This window comes from Mobula birostris, unplaced genomic scaffold (assembly GCF_030028105.1).
Source record: "Mobula birostris isolate sMobBir1 unplaced genomic scaffold, sMobBir1.hap1 scaffold_1491, whole genome shotgun sequence".
NCBI classification, from domain to species: Eukaryota; Metazoa; Chordata; class Chondrichthyes; order Myliobatiformes; family Myliobatidae; genus Mobula; species Mobula birostris.
In genome coordinates this window covers 17,501-27,500 of record NW_027274532.1, presented here as the reverse complement: position 1 = coordinate 27,500, position 10,000 = coordinate 17,501, and positions in this window count along the sequence as shown.

The following is a 10,000-nucleotide window of genomic DNA, read 5'->3' as shown; positions in this document are numbered from 1 at the left end:
GTGTCAAACCGGCGGCACGACGCCCGGAGCTCATGCCGGTCGCGGGGGACCTCGGGCCCGCCCGACGGGGCAGATCCGACCTTCACAGGCTTCCGACGGCAATTGGTTAACCGGCGTGGCGCCGAGGGCACGCGGCTGGCTCGGCGGGCGGCCCTCCGGTAGTGCCGCCGTCGATCGGCCGCCTCGGTCGGCAGGAGGGCCCCGAAGTCGCCTTCATTCTGACTTCCGAGTCGGGACTTAGATTACTTTCGACTCTTCAGCCAAGGTCTCGGATCGACGGCGGGACCTGCGGTTGTCCCTCCGAAAATGCCGCCGCTCGGCCGGCACGGCCCGCCGAATACGTCCCCTTACTGGCTCCCGCCTCGGGACTTTGTCAGAAATTCATTCGGGCAAGGTTTCCATTCGGCGGCCGGAGCACCGGTAGTCATACGGAAAATGCCGCCCCTCGGCCGGCATGGGCCTGCGAATAGGTCCCGCTGACAGACTTCCGCAATTGGGTATTTGTCCGAAAATCCATACCGGCAATCTTCGGAATCGTGCGGAAAAGCTGCCGCGTGGCCCGGGTTAACCAATTGGGGAGGCCGGTGCCATCTACCGAATACTTCAACAACTCGTGAAAACGGCCTCCCTATATATCTGCAGGAACCCCGCCAATGCCCCCGTACAGAAATTGCATGTGTCAAAGGGGCGGCCGAATCTGACCCCGGCGGCCGAGCCTCTGGAACTCCGGGTCGGCCTCGGCCGGCAAATCCGACCCCCATCCAGACTTCCGGAGCGGACTTGGTTAACGAATTGCCACCGGGCAAATGGTTAACCGACAGATCTTGGAGGCTCGTTACCCAAGCCATCCCCCGCCGGTGCGAAAAGTTAACAATCAGCGGGCGGGCAATTCGTGAACCGACCGGGACCGGGCAATTCGTTAACCATTCGGAACCGGGCAATTCGTTAACCAACCTTGTCCTGGCAATGAGTGCACCAACCCGGCCGGACAATTCGTTAACCAAGCTGGCTCTGGCAATTCGTTAACCAACCTGGCCGGGACAATTCGTTAACCAACCCGGCCGGACAATTCGTTAACCAAGCTGGCTCTGGCAATTCGTTAACCTACCCGGCCATGGCAATTCGTTAACCAACCTGACCCTGACAATTCGGTAACCAACCCTGTCCTGGCAATGAGTGCACCAGCCCGGCCGGACAATTCGGTAACCAACCAGACCCTGGCAATTCGTTAACCAACCAGGACGGGCAATTCGTCAACCAACCCTGTCCTGGCAATGAGTGCACCAACCCGGCCGGACAATTCGGTAACCAACCAGACCCTGGCAATTCGTTAACCAACCAGGACGGGCAATTCGTCAACCAACCCTGTCCTGGCAATGAGTGCACCAACCCGGCCGGACAATTCGGTAACCAACCAGACCCTGGCAATTCGTTAACCAACCTGACCCGGACAATTCGTTAACCAACCAGGACGGGCAATTCGTTAACCAACCAGGCCCGGACAATACTTTAACCACCCTGGTTTTCCAATTCGTGAACCAACTGGGAACGGACAATTCGGTAACCAACCCTGTCCTGGCAATGAGTGCACCAACCCGGCCGGACAATTCGTTAACCACCCTGTCCTTGCCAATTCGTGAACCAACTGGGAACGGACAATTCGTTAACCAACCCGGCCGGACAATTCGTTAACCAAGCTGGCTCTGGCAATTCGTTAACCTACCCGGCCATGGCAATTCGTTAACCAACCTGACCCTGACAATTCGTTAACCAGCCAGGACGGGCAATTCGTTAACCAACCTGGCCCGGACAATTCGTTAACCAGCCAGGACGGGCAATTCGTTAACCAACCTGGCCCGGACAATTCCTTAACCACCCTGGCCTTGCCAATTCGTGAACCAACTGGGAACGGACAATTCATTAAACAACCCTGTCCTGGCAATGAGTGCACCAACCCAGCCGGACAATTCGTTAACCAGTCTGACCCGGACAATTCGCTAACCAACCCTGCTCGGGCAAATCGTTAACCAAGCCCAACCCCGACAATTCGTTCACCAACCTTGCACGGTCAAGTCGTTAACCAAGCCCAAACCCGACAATTCGTTAACCAACCCATACGTGGCAATTCGCTAAACAACCCGGCTCGGGCAAATGGTTAACCAAGCCGGCCGGGCAAATCGGTAACCGGCCCGGCAGTCCCGACAATTCGACAATCAACCCGCTGAGGACAAACCCTTCGCCCTCAATAACAACTAGTTCTTGCCCCGCCGTCAAAATGTCCCGGCCGATGTTCATCAGAAACTCCTTGCTGGCCCATGGGCCCCCCTCCATACCTTAAGAGAGTCATAGTTACTCCCGCCGTTTACCCGCGCCGCACTGAATTTCGTCAAGTTGGGTCTGGCAAGCCGCTAACCCGGCCGGCCGGGCCTGACAACGCTCTAGAAACCCGGAACAGGCAGTTTCGTGAACCAACCGCGCACGCTCCTGACAATGCGTTAGCCAACCCTGCTCGGGCAAATCGTTAATCAAGCCCAACCCTGAAACTGCGTTAACCAACCCGGCCATGGCAATTCATTAACCAACCCGGCTCGGACAAATGGTTAACCAAGCCCAACCCTGACAATTCGGTAACCAACCCGGCTCGGGCAAATGGTTAACCAAGCCGGCCGGGCAAATCGCTAACCGGCCCGGCAGTCCCGACAATTCGACAATCAACCAGCTGAGGACAAACCCTTCGCCCTCAATAACAACTAGTTCTTGCCCCGCCGTCAAAATGTCCCGGCCGATGTTCATCAGAAACTCCTTGCTGGCCCATGGGCCCCCCTCCATCCTTAAGAGAGTCATAGTTACTCCGGCCGTTTACCCGCGCCGCACTGAATTTCGTCAAGTTGGGTCTGGCAAGCCGCTAACCCGGCCGGCCGGGCCTGACAACGCTCTAGAAACCCGGAACAGGCAGTTTCGTGAACCAACCGCGCACGCTCCTGACAATGCGTTAGCCAACCCTGCTCGGGCAAATCGTTAATCAAGCCCAACCCTGAAACTGCGTTAACCAACCCGGCCATGGCAATTCATTAACCAACCCGGCCCGGGCAAATGGTTAACCAAGCCCAACCCTGACAATTCGGTAACCAACCCGGCTCGGGCAAATGGTTAACCAAGCCGGCCGGGCAAATCGCTAACCGGCCCGGCAGTCCCGACAATTCGACAATCAACCCGCTGAGGACAAACCCTTCGCCCTCAATAACAACTAGTTCTTGCCCCGCCGTCAAAATGTCCCGGCCGATGTTCATCAGAAACTCCTTGCTGGCCCATGGGCCCCCCTCCATACCTTAAGAGAGTCATAGTTACTCCGGCCGTTTACCCGCGCCGCACTGAATTTCGTCAAGTTGGGTCTGGCAAGCCGCTAACCCGGCCGGCCGGGCCTGACAACGCTCTAGAAACCCGGAACAGGCAGTTTCGTGAACCAACCGCGCACGCTCCTGACAATGCGTTAGCCAACCCTGCTCGGGCAAATCGTTAATCAAGCCCAACCCTGAAACTGCGTTAACCAACCCGGCCATGGCAATTCATTAACCAACCCGGCCCGGGCAAATGGTTAACCAAGCCCAACCCTGACAATTCGGTAACCAACCCGGCTCGGGCAAATGGTTAACCAAGCCGGCCGGGCAAATCGCTAACCGGCCCGGCAGTCCCGACAATTCGACAATCAACCAGCTGAGGACAAACCCTTCGCCCTCAATAACAACTAGTTCTTGCCCCGCCGTCAAAATGTCCCGGCCGATGTTCATCAGAAACTCCTTGCTGGCCCATGGGCCCCCCTCCATACCTTAAGAGAGTCATAGTTACTCCCGCCGTTTACCCGCGCCGCACTGAATTTCGTCAAGTTGGGTCTGGCAAGCCGCTAACCCGGCCGGCCGGGCCTGACAACGCTCTAGAAACCCGGAACAGGCAGTTTCGTGAACCAACCGCGCACGCTCCTGACAATGCGTTAGCCAACCCTGCTCGGGCAAATCGTTAATCAAGCCCAACCCTGAAACTGCGTTAACCAACCCGGCCATGGCAATTCATTAACCAACCCGGCTCGGACAAATGGTTAACCAAGCCCAACCCTGACAATTCGGTAACCAACCCGGCTCGGGCAAATGGTTAACCAAGCCGGCCGGGCAAATCGCTAACCGGCCCGGCAGTCCCGACAATTCGACAATCAACCCGCTGAGGACAAACCCTTCGCCCTCAATAACAACTAGTTCTTGCCCCGCCGTCAAAATGTCCCGGCCGATGTTCATCAGAAACTCCTTGCTGGCCCATGGGCCCCCCTCCATACCTTAAGAGAGTCATAGTTACTCCCGCCGTTTACCCGCGCCGCACTGAATTTCGTCAAGTTGGGTCTGGCAAGCCGCTAACCCGGCCGGCCGGGCCTGACAACGCTCTAGAAACCCGGAACAGGCAGTTTCGTGAACCAACCGCGCACGCTCCTGACAATGCGTTAGCCAACCCTGCTCGGGCAAATCGTTAATCAAGCCCAACCCTGAAACTGCGTTAACCAACCCGGCCATGGCAATTCATTAACCAACCCGGCTCGGACAAATGGTTAACCAAGCCCAACCCTGACAATTCGTTAACCAACCCGGCCCGGGCAAATGGTTAACCAAGCCGGCCGGGCAAATCGGTAACCGGCCCGGCAGCCCCGACTATTCGACAATCAACCAGCTGAGGACAAACCCTTCACCCTCAATAACAACTACGTCTTGCCCCGCCGTCAAAATGTCCCGGCCGATGTTCATCAGAAACTCCTTGCTGGCCCATGGGGCCCCCCTCCTTACCTTAAGAGAGTCATAGTTACTCCCGCCGTTTACCCGCGCCGCACTGAATTTCGTCAAGTTGGGTCTGGCAAGCCGCTAACCCGGCCGGCCGGGCCTGACAACGCTCTAGAAACCCGGAACAGGCAGTTTCGTGAACCAACCGCGCACGCTCCTGACAATGCGTTAGCCAACCCTGCTCGGGCAAATCGTTAATCAAGCCCAACCCTGAAACTGCGTTAACCAACCCGGCCATGGCAATTCATTAACCAACCCGGCTCGGACAAATGGTTAACCAAGCCCAACCCTGACAATTCGGTAACCAACCCGGCTCGGGCAAATGGTTAACCAAGCCGGCCGGGCAAATCGCTAACCGGCCCGGCAGTCCCGACAATTCGACAATCAACCCGCTGAGGACAAACCCTTCGCCCTCAATAACAACTAGTTCTTGCCCCGCCGTCAAAATGTCCCGGCCGATGTTCATCAGAAACTCCTTGCTGGCCCATGGGCCCCCCTCCATACCTTAAGAGAGTCATAGTTACTCCCGCCGTTTACCCGCGCCGCACTGAATTTCGTCAAGTTGGGTCTGGCAAGCCGCTAACCCGGCCGGCCGGGCCTGACAACGCTCTAGAAACCCGGAACAGGCAGTTTCGTGAACCAACCGCGCACGCTCCTGACAATGCGTTAGCCAACCCTGCTCGGGCAAATCGTTAATCAAGCCCAACCCTGAAACTGCGTTAACCAACCCGGCCATGGCAATTCATTAACCAACCCGGCCCGGGCAAATGGTTAACCAAGCCCAACCCTGACAATTCGTTAACCAACCCGGCTCGGGCAAATGGTTAACCAAGCCGGCCGGGCAAATCGGTAACCGGCCCGGCAGTCCCGACAATTCGACAATCAACCAGCTGAGGACAAACCCTTCGCCCTCAATAACAACTAGTTCTTGCCCCGCCGTCAAAATGTCCCGGCCGATGTTCATCAGAAACTCCTTGCTGGCCCATGGGCCCCCCTCCATCCTTAAGAGAGTCATAGTTACTCCGGCCGTTTACCCGCGCCGCACTGAATTTCGTCAAGTTGGGTCTGGCAAGCCGCTAACCCGGCCGGCCGGGCCTGACAACGCTCTAGAAACCCGGAACAGGCAGTTTCGTGAACCAACCGCGCACGCTCCTGACAATGCGTTAGCCAACCCTGCTCGGGCAAATCGTTAATCAAGCCCAACCCTGAAACTGCGTTAACCAACCCGGCCATGGCAATTCATTAACCAACCCGGCCCGGGCAAATGGTTAACCAAGCCCAACCCTGACAATTCGGTAACCAACCCGGCTCGGGCAAATGGTTAACCAAGCCGGCCGGGCAAATCGCTAACCGGCCCGGCAGTCCCGACAATTCGACAATCAACCCGCTGAGGACAAACCCTTCGCCCTCAATAACAACTAGTTCTTGCCCCGCCGTCAAAATGTCCCGGCCGATGTTCATCAGAAACTCCTTGCTGGCCCATGGGCCCCCCTCCATACCTTAAGAGAGTCATAGTTACTCCGGCCGTTTACCCGCGCCGCACTGAATTTCGTCAAGTTGGGTCTGGCAAGCCGCTAACCCGGCCGGCCGGGCCTGACAACGCTCTAGAAACCCGGAACAGGCAGTTTCGTGAACCAACCGCGCACGCTCCTGACAATGCGTTAGCCAACCCTGCTCGGGCAAATCGTTAATCAAGCCCAACCCTGAAACTGCGTTAACCAACCCGGCCATGGCAATTCATTAACCAACCCGGCCCGGGCAAATGGTTAACCAAGCCCAACCCTGACAATTCGGTAACCAACCCGGCTCGGGCAAATGGTTAACCAAGCCGGCCGGGCAAATCGCTAACCGGCCCGGCAGTCCCGACAATTCGACAATCAACCCGCTGAGGACAAACCCTTCGCCCTCAATAACAACTAGTTCTTGCCCCGCCGTCAAAATGTCCCGGCCGATGTTCATCAGAAACTCCTTGCTGGCCCATGGGCCCCCCTCCATACCTTAAGAGAGTCATAGTTACTCCCGCCGTTTACCCGCGCCGCACTGAATTTCGTCAAGTTGGGTCTGGCAAGCCGCTAACCCGGCCGGCCGGGCCTGACAACGCTCTAGAAACCCGGAACAGGCAGTTTCGTGAACCAACCGCGCACGCTCCTGACAATGCGTTAGCCAACCCTGCTCGGGCAAATCGTTAATCAAGCCCAACCCTGAAACTGCGTTAACCAACCCGGCCATGGCAATTCATTAACCAACCCGGCCCGGGCAAATGGTTAACCAAGCCCAACCCTGACAATTCGTTAACCAACCCGGCCCGGGCAAATGGTTAACCAAGCCGGCCGGGCAAATCGGTAACCGGCCCGGCAGCCCCGACTATTCGACAATCAACCAGCTGAGGACAAACCCTTCACCCTCAATAACAACTACGTCTTGCCCCGCCGTCAAAATGTCCCGGCCGATGTTCATCAGAAACTCCTTGCTGGCCCATGGGCCCCCCCTCCTTACCTTAAGAGAGTCATAGTTACTCCCGCCGTTTACCCGCGCCGCACTGAATTTCGTCAAGTTGGGTCTGGCAAGCCGCTAACCCGGCCGGCCGGGCCTGACAACGCTCTAGAAACCCGGAACAGGCAGTTTCGTGAACCAACCGCGCACGCTCCTGACAATGCGTTAGCCAACCCTGCTCGGGCAAATCGTTAATCAAGCCCAACCCTGAAACTGCGTTAACCAACCCGGCCATGGCAATTCATTAACCAACCCGGCTCGGACAAATGGTTAACCAAGCCCAACCCTGACAATTCGGTAACCAACCCGGCTCGGGCAAATGGTTAACCAAGCCGGCCGGGCAAATCGCTAACCGGCCCGGCAGTCCCGACAATTCGACAATCAACCCGCTGAGGACAAACCCTTCGCCCTCAATAACAACTAGTTCTTGCCCCGCCGTCAAAATGTCCCGGCCGATGTTCATCAGAAACTCCTTGCTGGCCCATGGGCCCCCCCTCCTTACCTTAAGAGAGTCATAGTTACTCCCGCCGTTTACCCGCGCCGCACTGAATTTCGTCAAGTTGGGTCTGGCAAGCCGCTAACCCGGCCGGCCGGGCCTGACAACGCTCTAGAAACCCGGAACAGGCAGTTTCGTGAACCAACCGCGCACGCTCCTGACAATGCGTTAGCCAACCCTGCTCGGGCAAATCGTTAATCAAGCCCAACCCTGAAACTGCGTTAACCAACCCGGCCATGGCAATTCATTAACCAACCCGGCCCGGGCAAATGGTTAACCAAGCCCAACCCTGACAATTCGTTAACCAACCCGGCTCGGGCAAATGGTTAACCAAGCCGGCCGGGCAAATCGGTAACCGGCCCGGCAGTCCCGACAATTCGACAATCAACCAGCTGAGGACAAACCCTTCGCCCTCAATAACAACTAGTTCTTGACCCGCCGTCAAAATGTCCCGGCCGATGTTCATCAGAAACTCCTTGCTGGCCCATGGGCCCCCCCTCCTTACCTTAAGAGAGTCATAGTTACTCCCGCCGTTTACCCGCGCCGCACTGAATTTCGTCAAGTTGGGTCTGGCAACCTGCTAACCCGGCCGGCCGGGCCTGACAACGCTCTAGAAACCCGGAACAGGCAGTTTCGTGAACCAACCGCGCACGCTCCTGACAATGCGTTCACCCACCCTGCTCGGGCAAATCGTTAACCAAGCCCAACCCTGACAATGCGTTAATCAACCCGGCCATGGCAATTCATTAACCAACCCGGCTCGGGCAAATGGTGAACCAAGCCCAACCCTGACAATTCGGTAACCAACCCGGCTCGGGCAAATGGTTAACCAAGCCGGCCGGGCAAATCGCTAACCGGCCCGGCAGTCCCGACAATTCGACAATCAACCCGCTGAGGACAAACCCTTCGCCCTCAATAACAACTAGTTCTTGCCCCGCCGTCAAAATGTCCCGGCCGATGTTCATCAGAAACTCCTTGCTGGCCCATGGGCCCCCCCTCCTTACCTTAAGAGAGTCATAGTTACTCCCGCCGTTTACCCGCGCCGCACTGAATTTCGTCAAGTTGGGTCTGGCAAGCCGATAACCCGGCCGGCCGGGCCTGACAACGCTCTAGAAACCCGGAACAGGCAGTTTCGTGAACCAACCGCGCACGCTCCTGACAATGTGTTCACCCACCCTGCTCGGGCAAATCGTTAACCAAGCCCAAACCCGACAATTCGTTAACCAACCCAACCATGACAATTCGCTAACCAACCCGGCCCGGGCAAATGGTTAACCAAGCCCAAACCTGACAATTCGTTAACCAACCCGGCCCGGGCAAATGGGTAACCAAGCCGGCCGGGCAAATCGGTAACCGGCCCGGCAGCCCCGACTATTCGACAATCAACCAGCTGAGGACAAACCCTTCACCCTCAATAACAACTACGTCTTGCCCCGCCGTGAAAATGTCCCGGCCGATGTTCACCAGAAACTCCTTGCTGGCCCATGGGCCCCCCGCCTTAAGTCATAGTTACTCCCGCCGAATACCCGCGCTTCACTGAATTTCGTCAAGCTGGCCCTGTCAAATCCTTAACCCGACCGGACCCTGACAATTCGATAAAAAAAACCAGCTGGCGCAGCCCACCTCTTCCAATACTACGGCGCACGGGGCCCGCGCGGTGGGTGGGTGGGTGGGTGTGTGGGTGTGTGAGCTTGAACCATGTGTCCGGAGATCGGGTGGTCCAGGGAGTTTTGGTTACCCAGGTGCAATTCGTTAACCAAGTCTGGCTCGGAAGTCCGGATGCGGGTCGGATTTGCCGGCCACTGCCGGCCGGGAGTTCCAGAGCCCCGGCCGCCGGGGTCAAGTTCGGCCGCCCCTTTGACACATGCGATTTCTGTACGGGGGCATTGGCGGGGTTCCTGCAGATATATGGGGAGGCGGTTTTCACGATCACCGAGGAGTGGTCGACAGGCGGCACGGGCCTCCCCACATCGTTAACCCGGGCCGCGTGGCGGCATTTACGGCCGAATCTCAACTTTGCCCGTACGAATTTTCGGACCAATTCCCACTGGCGGAAGTCCGCCTGGGGACCGATTCGGAGGGCTGTGCCGGCCGGGCGGCGGCATTTTCGGCCGGACCACCGGAGCTCCCCGCGCCTACCCGATGTCTCGAGTCACAACTTGGGACTTTCGGGCGGGCGGGTTCCACGGCCTCT